The sequence below is a fragment of the Oratosquilla oratoria genome, chromosome 14, assembly GCF_046742065.1.
Source record: "Oratosquilla oratoria isolate Oo_2021 chromosome 14, ASM4674206v1, whole genome shotgun sequence".
Taxonomy (NCBI): Eukaryota; Metazoa; Arthropoda; class Malacostraca; order Stomatopoda; family Squillidae; genus Oratosquilla; species Oratosquilla oratoria.
Genome location: NC_134790.1, coordinates 53,850,844 through 53,868,543, shown reverse-complemented (window position 1 = coordinate 53,868,543; position 17,700 = coordinate 53,850,844).

Genomic DNA, 17,700 nt, shown 5'->3' with positions numbered 1-17,700 from the left:
TGTGTGTGTGTGTGTGTGTGTGTGTGTGTGTGTGTGTGTGTGTGTGTGTGTGTGCGTGTGTGTGTGCGTGTGTGCGTGCACGCGTGTGTGTGTGTGTACGTGTGTGTGTGTGTGTGTGTGTGTGTGTGTGTGTGTGTGTGTGTGTGTGTGTGTGTGTGTGTGTGTGTGTGTTTGTGTGTGTGTGTGTGTGTGTGTGTGTGTGTGCGTGTGTGTGTGTGTGTGTGTGTGTGTGTGTGTGTGTGTGTGTGTATGTGTGTGTGTGTGTGCGTGTGTGTGTGTGTGTGTGTGTGTGTGTGTGTTATCACAGTCACCTTCTAGCTCAGGTCTTGTGTTTTGATAGGCCATTTTACAATTCATCACCAGATATTCCAAAATAAATCTAATGTACTGTATTTGTCACTATCTATCACCAGCGTGTCTTTTCTTGAAGATAATTATTCACAGAGGTAGTAAAATAGAATCTTAAGGAGAGATGAACGACAGAAGTTAAAAGTAAAAAGTATTCCTTTTTTATGTGTATATTAGTCTTCAATCATGGAAAATACTTCGTGACTGTGTTGTCCGTAGGGGTCTAAACAAACCCTTAAAAATTTATTGCATAAAAATTGTGCTGTCAGTACCCGATACGGAGGTAGTCAAACAGGAAGGAAGTCATGACGCAGCTAATGAATCGTCAGCTTAGACAAGGTACGTGGTGCTAGAACGGGGAGTATTAAGACCATCTACATGACTCGACTGGTGCATACTTCGAAAATTAAATAAGACGCCCTATATTTCTATTATATGCCACTTTATAGAGCCCCGGTGATGTGAAGGATATATGGTCCCTGTTTGTAGAACGATAGAGGGCAAATGAATGTAATCAAATCAGGAAATGGCTCCAGCGAAGTTATATTAAAGAATGTAAGAATAATAGGGTGGAGTTAGACAAAGTAGAAGATATGTAAACCAGGGGTTCACGTTCCTCAGACTCCATCAAAAGTACAAAATCTCTAGGAAAGAGTCATTTTGTTGCACTCATGGATCTAAAAAAAAAAAAAAAAAAAAAAAAACATATGTGAGAAAGAGCTAGGTAGAAAACAAAGGTGGAAGGTAATGTCATTCAAGCATTCTTGAAGTCCTGAGTTAAGGGTTCCACCTCTACGGAATTTAATAATTTGAAGGACATCAAATGCAAAATGTTAGAACCGACATGTCCCGCATGCTTCTAAGACTTCACTGCGTAACGTTATTGCTAGCATGCGAGACTCGTGATCTTACGGGCCCCGAAACAAAATTCCCCAATGGCCGGATTTGACTGTTTGAAAAACTTCACTACTATGAGTAATTTGTTCCATAATAGTGACATCTGCGAAGCGAATAAAAACTTCTTTTATATGTCGCTGTACTTAGTTGATGGCATTAGGAACTCCGTAAAGCGGGAGATATCTGACGGCAGAGTGCAGTCACTTCCAATCAAATCTGGTTACAGGGCTTTTAGATGCTCTGCAGCGGCTGCGCCAGGAATTTTTAGTTGGGATGGCTAAGGGGGGGCTGAGCAAATTTAGCGGGGGGGGCTAATAGTACTATAATTTCCGCGTTAGCGGCAATCCGAAAGGCGTAGTCCAGGGTCCGTCACGGCGTCCAGGTGCAACGCCCTGACGGGAGCTCTGCTAGGATTTTTTGTTGGGGGCTGAGAAGGGACTCGACATGTTGACAAGGGGGTGGTCTCAGAAAATAAACTCAGATGATGATCATTCACGAACATCTGAACATGGGAGGCATACCATGCTGTTTTGATCCCGGTAAAAAAGTTGATTTTCTAACCTCACTTATCTATTGTTCGAATGAGGTATATCGATTTTCCAAACCCACGGCTGGAGGTCTATTATCACTTCACCGAGCTGCTATTCCACTTAGGTTGCAAAAAATTACACGGTACTTTGGGCAGGATTGTAATCAAAACCCCCTCTACATGCGCTGCATGCTGTGACTAGGGTTCCTTGAGCTGGATTAAATGTCTATGAATGGGGTATTATTGTCTGTCAATTTTTACCGTGACCAATTCATCATGCAGTACATGCCATAGGAAATTCAGGGCCAATGTGGAAATTCAAAAGCTTCTTATATAGTATTGTGGGTCCTGGCATCTGATCACCCTTTTAACCCATGTAGCATATACGTCTGTGTAAATTGCTTCATGAAACATTACTTGAAATAGGCTATATTTCTTCAATTGTCGAATAGACAAAGATTGAAATAAAAACAAAAACAAAAAGGTTTGACAGTTTGTAAAACATTTATATGAATGAAAATGAAATTCATATATAGCTGAACAAACTTTTGAAACATAAGCATTTCCCTAGAAACTATTTACATATTTCGATAACAAAAATGTAATCCTCTTGCTAAACTTAATTGCAAGTTGTTCCTTAAGAATATTAAAAAACAAACAAACATAGAAATACATGTTTTCTTCATTCAGTGTCCTTCATATGAAAAAGCCAGTAAATCCTTGATGTTTTGACATTTCATGGATTTCAACAGATAAACTTATCAGACCCCATAAACAAACTTATATGCAACTACTTAGACAACAGAACATCAAACATAAAAATAAATACATATACAGGACCAACATTCAAATTACGCAGTGGAGTACCACAAGGAAGCATAATATCACCGACATTATTCAACCTTTACACAAGTGATATACCAAGACCCTCACCACATTGCTTCCAAATACAATACGCAGACGACCTTACACAAATTATCACCTACCCCAATAACAAAAGTAGAAAAATTTAAGCAAAAAAGACAGAAAAAGAAATACAAATAATAGACACATACGAAAAGAAATGGAAAATAGCCACAAATAAAACAAAATTCCAAGTACTCTCCATTTCCACACGCAAACCAACACTAATCACAATAGAAGGAAATAACATACCATTCAAAAAACAAATAACCATACTAGGAGCGCGCATAGGAACACGTATACAGATAGCAAACAGCACAAATAAAAAAAAAAACTAAAAAGATTTAAAAACCTAAACACAAAAATCCAATTAAAACTATATAAGACACTAATAAGACCACAATTAGAATACCCTCCATTACTCAACATCACACTAAACAAAACCACACACAAAATACTACAAGCTACACAAAACAAGATCATAAGAAAAGCACACAAACATACACCTCCCTATCGCACTACAACGGAACAACTACACAAACAAGATAAAATAGAGCCTCTTCACACAAGAAGTCACAGACTAGGAAGGAAAACATGGAACAGCCTTACAACCATCAATCAAGAACTTATAACCCATTGCAACAACTTCGACACAGACAGCATACCTGACCACCACTGGTGGCCAAGAATTTCTCCTAAAATAAACACTAATCCACCCACACCATACTACAGCTGATTCCACTCTACACACACATCCAAATAATAACACACACATCCAAATAAAAACATAAACTTCAATTTAAAACTTAATACATAATCAATATGTCAATGTTAATATTCAAATAGTGAGGAAACGTGTTATGCACACGTGTCGTCACTCAAATAATATGTACGACACATCTTGTTTCAAATCAATTCATCTTTGCATTTTGTAATACTAAGATAAGCATTAAATCAAAGCCTAAATTAGGATCGTAACTGTCGTACATATTATCATCATGTATATAGTTGTGTTTGCATACATATATATATATATGAGTGTAGGCGTTTTAATACACTGAATACACATGTATGTATGCAAAAAAAATAATACGTGCAATATAATTAAATCAAACTATCATCAAATGAATATATAAAGGAGAACGCCAAAGGAGCAATTATAATAACTAAATAGTTAAATAATAATATAAAAGATAATAAATAACATCACAAACTCCTGGAGGAGCCGGTTACAAATCGCACTTGTTATCAAAATATGCGCGGAACGACAGAGTAACTCCAACCCTCCCCTTGTAAGTGGATAAACCACTAACATCCCTTTAAATTCAATAACCTACTTAAAGGTAAAATAAAACATGCATATTACTACAAAAGAAACTTAGTGAGTACATACCTTACGCACCCTTAGGTGATGGGAGGAAAATGTCTCCCACGTAGAGCACGGCCGATGTCGACCCGATGAAAATGAAGAATGAAAGAAGCAGTTGCAGTTTGTGAATTTAGTCCCAGCGGAGCTAGCTGATTTAGGGACTGGCTTGTAGTTTCTGAGTGTGAATGAAAGAAGCTAGGAAGCACCCCTTTTAAAGGGGTGGAAGTGACCTGATAGGCCTATGGAGCCATCAAAGGCCGATAAGGACAAACAGGAAGTTTTTCCCTATCCTACTTTGAAAAACGGCATAGAAGCCTAATCCACTATACAAGCCAAGCCTTATCACATACACAAGAAAAGTATACCTTTATAATAATAAATCTTAATAGTAACACCAAAATATGTGTACAAATTAAAAGGGTATCATATGGCAACTCTCATGTATGTGCATGTCTGGCCAGTCGGCCCGGCGATGCGATGCAATTAAATAAAAATAAAAATATATCAGTCCGACACAGCATATCTAAGTCTAAATAAAAATATTCTTCCAAAAACGCTGTGGAAGTCGGAGAAAGGTGGTATTACGGTGACACTTTGTCCTAAAAATATTCTTGAAAAAGCGCTTGGGTAAGTCGGGGTCAGGTGGTATTCTTCTCATTCTTCTTCGCATTCTTCTTCGCGTTCTTCTTCTTCTTCTTTTTCTTCTTCTTCGCGTTCCCCTTCTTCTTCTTCTTCTTCTTCTTCTTCTTCTTCTTCTTCTTCTTCTTCTTCTTCTTCTTCTTCTTCTTCTTCTTCTTCTTCTTCTTCTTCTTCTTCTTCTTCTTCTTCTTCTTCTTCTTCTTCTTCTTCTTCTTCTTCTTCTTCTTCTTCTTCCTCGCGTTTTTCTTCGCGTTCTTCTTCGCGTTCTTCTTCGCGTTCTTCTTCGCGTTCTTCTTCGCGTTCTTCTTCGCATTCTACTTCGTGTTCTTCTTCGTGTTCTTCTTCGCGTTCTTCTTCGCGTTCTTCTTAGTGCTGGGGATCCCGTGTTGGGGTTCCGCCCCGAGGCCGAGGCCGAAGGTAAAAACGAGGGATTAGAGCGCGGAAAGCTACGGCCGTGGGCCGCTGTTTGCGCAGCCAAGCCCCCGGCGAAGCCGGGGAGGGCGAAGCCCGCGGCTTGTGTATTGACAAATGGTAAAGATTAACAGAAATACCCAAAAGACCAGTTGCAAGAAATCTGGTCACACAGACAAAATAAAGAACATACCACAATAAAATAGAATAAAAAAAAATCACATGTCTTGGCAATATGACGCGGTGAATGATAACGTCCCCGGGTCTTGACCTCAGAGCAACTAACCAAAGACGCCCTTGATCTGACTACTGTCTGTGTCAACTTGGACGACGCAGCTGTGCGATCGGGAGGGAGGAGAAAGTACGTGCATGGCCGACGACTTACACGTGAACAATTCGTGATACATGGCATTACGATCCATTCATATTGGCACCATCTCAAATATGACAGAGAAAAAATCAACGTGGGTAGAGGATAAGAATGAATGCGAAGAAAAGTTTAAGAAGAATTAAGCACTATGATGAAGTTTGGAGTGTGACAGAGGGGGGGGGGAGAAAGTACGTGCATGGCCGACGACTTACACGTGAACAGTTCGTGATACATGACAATACGATCCATTCATATTGGCACCATCTCAAATATGACAGAAAAAATCAACGTGGGTAGAGGATAAGAATGAATGCGAAGAAAAGTTTAAAAAGAGTTAAGAATTATGATGAAGTTTGGAGTGTGACAGAGGTCAAATGTAATATAACTTGGGTGCGTCGAATTTATATATACACGCACACACACACACACACACACACACACACACACACACACACACACACACACACACACACACACACACACACACACACACACACACACACACACACACACACACACACACACACACACACACACACACACACACACACACACACACACACACACACACACACACACACATGTATACCTGTGTGGTACGTAGTTGTGGCCACCGCGAGCCACCAGTTGTATACCTGGTGTATACCAGTGTATATCAGTGTAGTACGGTTGAATAACCGTTAAAATATGGTGTGGGTGAGAGCACCGCTGGACACCAGTTGTATACGTTATATACGTGGTTGTGGCCACCGCGAGCCACCAGTTGTATACCTGGTGTATACCAGTGTATATCAGTGTAGTACGGTTGAATAACCGTTAAAATATGGTGTGGGTGAGAGCACCGCTGGACACCAGTTGTATACCTGGTGTATACCAGTGTATATCAGTGTAGTACGGTTGAATAACCGTTAAAATATGGTGTGGGTGAGAGCACCGCTGGACACCAGTTGTATACCTGGTGTATACCAGTGTATACCGTTATGGTATGGTTGAGTAACCGTTATATATGGTTACGTAGGGAAGTCTTAATGTGGCGAGATAGACTCCAAAGCGGGAGTTTATCATATTTATTAAACAACTAGATATTCAGTGGTTACACTACAAATCAGATGCCCATTGGGGCTAAATATAATAAGTGCCAGGCCTTGACCTAGGGCACGATAGCTCTGACCTCCGGCCGGTAGGTTCGTGACCTACCCAGCCTCTGGCAGTAGGTTCTTCACCTACTCCAGCTCTGCCAACATTACATGGATGTCATAGAATATATAGGGTTAGAAGGGTTGCTGTAAGCAAAGGCGTTAGTCTCGTTAATCTATGGATTGGGGACGGTTTAGATATATAAGGGTTAGTTGTATAATTGGTGGATATTGTTAGGTATATTATATCTATGTTAGTTTATGCGTAATACACTAGGGCAGTTATAATAAAAGGATTTATGATACGTGTCTGGTGACACTAGGTATCTATACTTGTTTGTCTTCAAATTGTGCTGTGTTAGGGGTGCATGTCGTGGGAAATGCAAGGTAAGCAAGAGGAAGTCTCGCTCTGTTGCAAGCATGTGGATCACGTGCGTGGTGGGTGATGATTAATAATGGTGAAGGATACATTGCCTCCCTGACCTTTTTGAGGTACGTCCTCGTACCTTGGGTTAAGGTCGTGACAGTGGGGATGGCATACATAATTGAATATAGATATGATAATTTGTAAGTTTGCTAGTGGGTGATATTGATCAACAAAATATGTTTGAATGAGTAAAAAAAGGTGGGATTTTTTACGTATATTATCATATCTTTTTTTGTTTTCAGTAAGCTATGTACAAAACATTTTACACTTGTATAATCTCTTTTCAATGAGGATAAATTTCACTGTTCACCATACACTTGTTTCTCTGTTCAATGAGAATTTATTTTATAATCTCTTTTCTATGAGATAGGACTATTTCACTACAGTCATAGCTTACTGAAGACATGACATCCTAAGTGGTTAGTATGTTTTTAATTAATATGTTAGTTTGTGTAGAGCTAAAAATACATATTATTATATAACATTTTATAGACATATAAACTTATACAAGTTTGTTATTTATGAGAATGGTTATTGGCTAAAATTTTTCATTTATATTTATTTAAGGCAGTTAATTTATTTTATTTTATCTATCTATTAATATATTTTTGTTTATTCATCATGTTTGAGTGGGTGGGGTTTTGAGTGTATTATTCCGGGGCTTCACGGTCGGAAGGAAGTAGAGAAGTACTTTTATAGTTATTTAAAAAAAATATTTTTTATAAGGAAATGATCGTGAGGACCTATCCCATCGAATCGCATGACGTCCTGCGTCCGATGGTGAATAATTTGGGGAATTAATATTATATAATAAGGAGTTAATTATTGTGATATTATTCTTATAATAGAATTAATTATGGTTGTTCATAAAAAAAATTTACAGCAGTAAAGTAGGTTACATTGATAAAAATGTATAAGTTCTATGTAAATATTGAATTTTAAACATATAAGAGCTATTTGTTTAAACAAGAATTACTTAACTAGAAGAATGCATATGAATATCATATTATGTAATAATATTAACTGTTGAATATATATGTATATTTGTAATTGGCAGATTAAAGAGTATTACTTAATGATAATTTTTGGAGAGAAAAAAAAAACTTCTAAATGACAATGTGCTAATATAAGTGCGAGATTACATACTCGTTGTATGGCTAAGGTGTACGTGCGTTGAGCACGTGGGTATCTAAGGGCGTATAGTTACCTTAATACCGTGCTTGAAGCGAGTTTTGCTGATGTGGTTCTCGGTGGAACGCGACACTCGGATGAGTGGTGGGGGTTGAGCGGATGTGAACTGTCGTGGTCCAAGTTGTTGACGTCCAGCTGACGCTGAACATCGCAGTGTCAGCAATTCTCGGTGCGCCAAGGGTGGCGGTTGTGGTTGGGGTGGGTAAGCGAGAATGCTGACCCGATGTAAGCCTCTGGTCTGGCCGGTCATAGCGAAGCTTCCGGTCTGGGTGGACTTGGAGGGGGGGGGGGTGGAGGTGGTTTCTCGTCCGGCTTCTGAATTATATATAAAAAAAGGGGGGAATTAGTGGGAGTCTATGGTTTATACTCACGGAGATTGGTGACGGTAGTTTGGGTGGCGGACGAGTGTCTCGTCGGCCTGGGTTTTCGTCTTGACTGAAGTCGTGATGTCGTGTTGATCTAGGAGTTGGTGCGCTGGATCTCTACAGGTGATTAGCTTGGGTTTACTGCTTGAAGGGATATAGGTTAGATATGCTTACCGAGGTGCTGAGCTTGCAGATTTCGCGTTGTTCTCAGGTGAATGGAAACCCGTGGTTTTGAAGTTCTATCTCTTGGTTTGGAGTCGTGATGAGGTGCGGTGTAGAGTTGACCGGTTCTTCTATGTCGCTGTAGATATCTGTCTACAGAGACTATGGTAGCGTACTGCCACCAGGTGGTTCAAAATCGAATGGGTTCGATTTCACCACCGTTGCTCCTTCTGAATGTTCTGAATGGTAGGCGTGTGTGAAACCAGTGTTTCGTGGTATAAGGTAGGCTTGTATCTTCGGAGGTTGGAATTATCCCACCGCTGCCACCAGTTGTATACCTGTGTGGTACGTAGTTGTGGCCACCGCGAGCCACCAGTTGTATACCTGGTGTATACCAGTGTATATCAGTGTAGTACGGTTGAATAACCGTTAAAATATGGTGTGGGTGAGAGCACCGCTGGACACCAGTTGTATACGTTATATACGTGGTTGTGGCCACCGCGAGCCACCAGTTGTATACCTGGTGTATACCAGTGTATATCAGTGTAGTACGGTTGAATAACCGTTAAAATATGGTGTGGGTGAGAGCACCGCTGGACACCAGTTGTATACCTGGTGTATACCAGTGTATATCAGTGTAGTACGGTTGAATAACCGTTAAAATATGGTGTGGGTGAGAGCACCGCTGGACACCAGTTGTATACCTGGTGTATACCAGTGTATACCGTTATGGTATGGTTGAGTAACCATTATATATGGTTACGTAGGGAAGTCTTAATGTGGCGAGATAGACTCCAAAGCGGGAGTTTATCATATTTATTAAACAACTAGATATTCAGTGGTTACACTACAAATCAGATGCCCATTGGGGCTAAATATAATAAGTGCCAGGCCTTGACCTAGGGCACGATAGCTCTGACCTCCGGCCGGTAGGTTCGTGACCTACCCAGCCTCTGGCAGTAGGTTCTTCACCTACTCCAGCTCTGCCAACATTACATGGATGTCATAGAATATATAGGGTTAGAAGGGTTGCTGTAAGCAAAGGCGTTAGTCTCGTTAATCTATGGATTGGGGACGGTTTAGATATATAAGGGTTAGTTGTATAATTGGTGGATATTGTTAGGTATATTATATCTATGTTAGTTTATGCGTAATACACTAGGGCAGTTATAATAAAAGGATTTATGATACGTGTCTGGTGACACTAGGTATCTATACTTGTTTGTCTTCAAATTGTGCTGTGTTAGGGGTGCATGTCGTGGGAAATGCAAGGTAAGCAAGAGGAAGTCTCGCTCTGTTGCAAGCATGTGGATCACGTGCGTGGTGGGTGATGATTAATAATGGTGAAGGATACACACACACACACACACACACACACACACACACACACACACACACACACACACACACACACACACACACACACACACACACACACACACACACACACATATATATATATATAATGCGAAGAAAAGTTAAAAAGAGTTAAGAATTATGATGAAGTTTGGAGTGTGACAGAGGTCAAATGTAATATAACTTGGGTGCGTCGAATTTATGTACACACACACACACACACACACACACACACACACACACACACACACACACACACACACACACACACACACACACACACACACACACACACATATATATATATATATATATATATATATATATATACACTCACACACACACACACTCACACATATATACACACACACACACACACACACACACACACACACACACACACACACATATATATATATGTATATATATATATGTATATTATATATGTATGTGTGTGTGTGTGTGTGTGTGTGTGTGTGTGTGTGTGTGTGTGTGTGTGTGTGTGTGTGTGTGTGTGTGTGTGTGTGTGTGTGTGTGTGTGTGTGTGTGTGTGTGTGTGTGTGCGAAAATCTGGAGTCTGGGATCCATGTTGTAAGGGGGGGAGAAGCGTAAACACCAGACTTGAAGTGGGAAGTTTTAATGCCCGACGTTTCGGTTCTAGTCCTAGAACCGTCTTCAGGGGTGTGAAAATATACAGTGTTCACATGAGCTATTAACACGCAACACTGCATCACAACCTCACCAGGGTCAAGGACGCAGAAGCACCCACCCAGCAGGCGGGTGTAGTGTACCGCATTGGCTGTTTGGATTGTGATGCAGATTACATAGGAGAAACACAGAAGAAACTCGCATCCAGAATTGAAGAACACAAGCGGGCAGTTAAACGAAAAGATGCAGCCTCAGCACTCTACAAACACGTTCACGATTCACAGCACAATATTGACTGGGAAGGAGCCACAGTGGTACATAGAGACAACTCAAAGAAAAGGAGATTATTCTTAGAAGACACAAACGTAGCATAAATTGCCCTCCTTCCAAACTACGTAAGCAAGAGTGGACGAGGTGAACTGAAGTCACAGTGTCGGCGATCAAGTTTTTATTTTTTATTTTATTCCTTTGCCCACAAGAGCGTAGTGCACGTTCAGTTGTCGCACAAGTACCATTTTATTTATTTTATTTTCATTTTATTGCATTGTTTTGTTGTACTTTATTTCACCTTGTTGCATTTTATGTAATTTTATTATTTTTTATTTCCTCCGCGTACAAGTGTGTAGTGCTCCCAATTGTGGCACAAGTGTCAGTTTATTTTATTTTATTTCATTTTATTACAATTTATTTCATTGCATTTTATTAAAATGTATTGTACTTTGTTGCATTTGATTTTATTATATTGCACTTAGTCTTTGTAAATATGTAAGGTGGTCCAGTCGTTCGGTACTCGGAGTGACAGGAAGAGGAGGGGGACCACGGGCAGTTAATAGCTCATGTGAACACTGTACATTTTCACACCCCTGAAGACGGTTCTAGGACTAGAACCGAAACGTCTGGCATTAAAACTTCCCACTTCGAGTCTGGTGTTTACACTTCTCCCCCCCCCTTACAATGTATATATATATATATATATATATATATATATATATATATATATATATATATATATATATATTGTAACGTAATATTAGATATTACGTCATATATGTAATTATTATGTCATATAATTGTGTGTTCTTTGTATTATGTATAAAAATGTTCATTTCTTGTCTATGTATGTATTGTAACAATGTAAGTAGTAACGCCCGTCCACTGTATGTAATCTTGCCTACGTGCGGAAATTATGTGCGCACTCTTGATGTAAGTAGAACAAACAGACAAGCGAAGTAATCCGAAATAGTTCAGCCCTCGCTGTTTGTCCCTAAAGTAGTTCGGAGCGCACAGATTTGACAGTTACTAAATAAGTAGATTGTTCAAGCGAGCCGAGGGTCTTAAAACTATCCAAGTTGACGTGTGACAAATTACTCTCCCCCCTCCTCTGCGCTCGCCCGCACCCTTCACCGGAAGTATCCCACTTCCGGTCCGTGGGTATATAAGCTGTGAAAACCACTCACACCTTGTCATTTCTCGCAATTTGCTCTCTTGATAAGACTTCTCGTAGGTTGGACTCATGAGACGATTCGTGTGAAGTGATCACCCCTTTTTGCCTCCATTACTTGTCTTATATATGTTTGCATTGCATTATACTTGTATTTGTACTTACTACTTCTTTGATACATATGTTCCTGACCTCTTTGTACTTAGTACCATATTGTATACGTATCTTGTGCTTCGTATTTGAACGATACTTTCCATATTCTTGTATTCATGTAACGGTCCCATTGACCCAACTGCCCATTCTCTTTTGTGTTTATTATTGCCTGTAAATAATTTCATGTTATTAATAATTTCGTTTACTAGTTTTACCACTAGTTTAATATTCCTTTCCTGGAATCTTCTTTGTTACTTTACTTCTAGTCTTACGAATTATCTAGGCCCTGACCAGATAATTCAGTCCTACCGTGGCTTCTAGAAGTGAGCTGGTTCTTAAACACTTATCCGTTATACGTAACGTCTCTTCACATAACCAGCCCGTCCGTAACAATATATATATATATATATATATATATATATATATAAATTCCACTTCAATATATATATAGAGATATATATATATATATATATATATATATATATAATATAAATTCCACTTCAATATTGTATTATAACCTATTATAAAGTATTTTTATATCATCGGTATTAAGGCAATGATTGGTATTAACTAAAAATGTTTATTAGCATAATCATTAATACAGTGTAATTTTGTAGTTTGAAATTATTTTCAAATTATCTCTTCTACTCCAGCAGTAAACATTCACCGACCCCCTGATTATTCATCGACCCCCTGGCTATTCATCGACCCCTTGGATGTTGCGATCGACCACTTTGAGAACCCCTGGTCCATATACTTTGGGAATATTATTGTCGCCTGAGCGTTTTAAATTTTCAATTTGCTCATTACAGTTCGGGGGGCTGGCCACTTTTGGGGGGGGGGGGGCGAAAGCCCCCACCCCACGCCCCCCCCTTGGCGCCGCCTCTGATGCTCTGTATGGTGAACTGGAAGTATGTGGGACCCTCGATTAAAACTTTGCAACGGATGGATATGATTATTTGAAAGACTTCATTACCAGGTAATGAGTGATTGGTTCTATAATACTTACAACGGCGAAAAGAATAAAACCCTTGTTCACATATCACTGTGTCTAGCTGGTGGTATTAGGAACTGTGTAAAACGGAATATAAATGATTGCACATTGCAGTCGCTTCCCATCCGAGTTTGTTATTTTTGATGCAATGCATTTTGCAGTTGGAGGCATGCGGAACTCGCATGTATGTGTGTATACGGTATATATATATATATATATACATATATATATATATATATATATATATATATATATATACTCAGAGGATTTCATCGCAAAATTAAAACAAGTGAATATTTTTAGTAGTAAAATGCTTAGTTTGGATTTGATTTCTCTTTTTACACATGTTTGTTGTGATGACGTTCTTTCCTTCCTAGAAACTAAGCTACAACCATTTCAGGACAAATTCCCACTCCCCGTTAAAAAAAACATTGCTCTTATTCGCCCATGTGTTACGTCAAACGTTTTGTTCCTTTCAGAATTCTTTTTTTAGACAAAAAATTGGTTGTAGCATGGGTTCAAATCTCTCTCCTGTATTGGCCAATCTGTATATGTAATACTTTGAGTCTGTTCTTCTTCCAACCATTAAACCTCCAGACATGGTTTGGTTTAAATACGTGGATGACATTTTCACTCTTTGGGATGAAAACTGGGGTTCATTTGATAACTTTTTAGTTAGTTTAAATTCTTTAGCCTCCAACATTAAGTTTAAAGTTGAATGGGAAGAAAAAGGTAAGCTACCCTCTTTAGATGTTCTTATTGTTAGTGACGGGGATAAGCTTGCTTTTACCGTCTATAGAAAAGAGACCCATTCTGGTAGTAATCTCCATTTCTTCAGCAGTCACCCAGACAAAATAAAAAGTAGCGTCGCCTCAGGTTTATTTCTTCGAGCTCTAAGGATTTGCAGCCCCCAGTTTCTTAAAAGAGAATTAAATATAATTAGATCTCGACTTAGTAAGTTAGCTAACGGTGATAAGATGTACAGGGGGAGAGAGTGACAGCAGGCTGGAAGTGAGCATTAAGGGTGAAAGACTGGAGGAAGTGGATAGTTTTAGATACTTGGGTGCGAATGTGGCAGGAAAGGGAGGAGTGGGGGTGGAGGTAGAATGTAGATTGAGAGAAGCGAGTAAATGTCTTGGTGGATTAAGAGTGTAATGAGAAATAGACATCTGGGAATGGATGCTAAGAGGAGGTTATACGAAGGAGTGATTGTGCCAACAGCATTGTACGGGGCAGAAACATGGAACATGAGAGAGAAAGAGAGAAGGAGTTTGAATATGTTTGAGATGAAATGTCTGAGAAGTATGATAGGGGTTACTAGGCTAGATAGAGTGAGAAATGAGGAGGTGAGGAGGAAAACAGGGGTGGAAAGGGAACTGGAAGATAGGGTTGATAAAAGAGTATTAGGATGGTTTGGACACATGGAAAGAATGAGTGAAGAAAGATTAGTAAAAGAAGTGTAGAAGGCAGAGGTGGAAGGAGTGAATATGAGGGGGCGTCCTAGGATGAGATGGATGGATGGGGTGAAAGGGGCATTACAAAAGAGAGGAATCTCTGTGGAAGAAGGACGGGAGAGGACAGAAGATAGGGGTGAATGGAGAAGGGTTGTGTATAGATGATGCTGTGATGCATGAGGGGGAGTGGGTGGGGGAGGGGGGGAGGAAGTATTTATGAGAAAAAAATTTGACGCAGCCCGAAGGGATTTCTCCCCGTCTTCTCCTTTTCTGTATGGGGTGACGGAGAGGGGGGGGGGGTTCGCCGAATTTATGAAGCGGCTTAAATGTGGATGTGCTGTGTCTTGGGATACTGCTCCTGACCCAGGGCAGTGGACAGGATGCAGGAATGACCCGTCATCCAGGAGGTGCCAAGATAAGAAGGGGGGAGGAGGGGGGAGGGGAGTGGAATATATAGGAAATGGAATGGGTGGGAGCGGCTCCTATGCATTTTTTTTTTTTTTTTTTGCTACCCCCCGTGTAGAGGGAAAAAGCCTTTGGTATATGTATGTATTATTATTTATGTTATTATAATTTAATCTATTTGTTTATCTATTTATTTATAATTTTATATATATATATATATATATATATATATATATATGTAAATGTATATACATTTATATACATATACATACGTATATATATATATACATACATATATATATATATATATATCTATATATATCTATATATTGCATCCAACCTAGTTATGGACCAAAAGGTCTCCTGTCGGTATGCTCCTCCTTTGTAATCCTTTGAAACCATCTAGCTAGGCGGCCCGAAAGTTTTTCTTTCTTTCTTTTCTTGAAAAGCTGAGTGACAGCAGTGTGGTCCGTGTAGACTAACAGGATATCCAGAAATTACATCACGAAAGTGCTTTAAAGCCCACGCCAGGGCCTCCAAATGCCAGGGCCTCCAAATGAGTAACAGAGTAACGAGACTTAGGCTTGTTAAGAATGCAACTAGCATATGCAAGAACATGAGGTCTACATCCATCTACTTGCTGCATAAGTACAGCTCCAATATCTGTACACAGAAGCATCTGTACAAACAGTTTAGAGAAGGCTATAGTCCGGGAATGCCAACACGGGCGCTTCAGTAAGTGCAAGCTTTGAGAAATCTAAACTTTCTTGATCAACATCACGCCACTGGAAGGAAGTGTCCTTCTTGAGGAGACGTGTTAGAGAGGAAACAATTGAAGCAAAATTCCTAATATATGTACGATAGTACCCTGCTAGACCAAGGAAGGAGCGTACATGGTCTACTGAGTTAGATGTAGGGAAGTCCCTAACCGCCTTGACCTTATCGTCAGTAGTGTGAATACCATATTTGTCTACAACATGACCTAGGAATTGGATGCTAGACTTAAGAAAAGGGCACTTGGGTAAATTTAGTTTCAATTCAGCATAAGCAAACCATTGCAAGACCATGGACGACTTATTAAAGTGGCTTTCCACATCCTTGGAAATTAAGATTAAATCATCCAGGTAAACAAAAAGTCCGTTACCTATTAGGCCATGAAAAATAGAGTTAATAAGAGCTGGCAAGTCAAGACAGCATTCAGCAACCCCATGGGACAAAGAAGCCATTCATAATGTCCATTGGGAGTAGAGAAGGCCGTGACCTTACGAGACTTCTCCTCCAGGGGTATCTGCCAAAAACCCACTTTCAAGTCTAAGGTGGTGAACACCGTATTACCGGTGGTAATGGACTGGAGAAGGTCACTTGATACAGGCAAAGGGTAATGGCCTGGAATAGTGACTTCGTTAACTCACCTATAACCAATAACAGGACAAAAAGATTCACCCTTCTTAGACACCAGGAGGAGTGGTGAGTTCCACTCCGAGTGAAACTCTTGTACGACGCCTTCATGTAACATGTCGTCAAGCAAAGACTGTGTTATAAGGCGACGAGAGTGAGGCAACCTGTAAGAGGAAACATAAACAGGACGAGCACTTGGCTGAAGATCAATTCTATGAACCACACCATCTGTAAGTCCTAATGGATCACCAGGCAAAGCCAAAGCCTGACGGTGGGTCACCAACAGTTCAGTGAGAGGAGACGTCTTATCAGGAAATTCAATCTCACCTACAAAAGTTGCAAATTTGGAGGCCAAGTGAGCCGTGCCACTTGCTTGTGGAGACTGTAGCACAAAAGTTGCAATGATAGGAGGCGAATCCTGGAAAGCATCAACGTCAACCACTTCAAAGGATCCTAAGTGACTGCCAGGAGGGAGAATGATAGGAGCACCCGTGACGTTGGTTACCATTGCTGTGGTAATATGATCCTCGAGAATAGTTGAGAAAGTCCCTTCCAAAGCAAGGTGACGAACATGAACAGAATCAGGCTGAGATAAAACGTCAGACCCAATTGTAACACCTGAAATGCGCACCAGAACTCGAACTGCACTTGAAGTTCCAATACGATGCTCTCCTACAACAACAGCAGCACAAGAAAGAATAGGAGAATTAAAGCGAGGAGGTCCTTTCGAAGGCAAATGTACGACCTGATCATGCACTGGAGGGGAGTCACAAATGGAAACTGGCCTATCTGCTGCAGGAATAACAAAATTACAAAGTCACTACACGGCGACTAGGGGATGTATCAATATCATATGCTGTAAGAGCATTGATACCCAAGAGGCAATCACACATAAGGACAAGAAAGAAACCTATTAGAACACCAGTTTTGACTCGTCTGCTGTGTGCTGAAAAATAGTGGATGAAATCGTCCCTATTGGTGGGCTTCCTGTATACTGAGAAACTTACCTGTTCAGAACCCCTATGTATCACCGTGTCTAAAAACGGTAACTTACATAGAGGTTCTGAACAGGTAAGTTTCTCAGTATACAGGAAGCCCACCAAT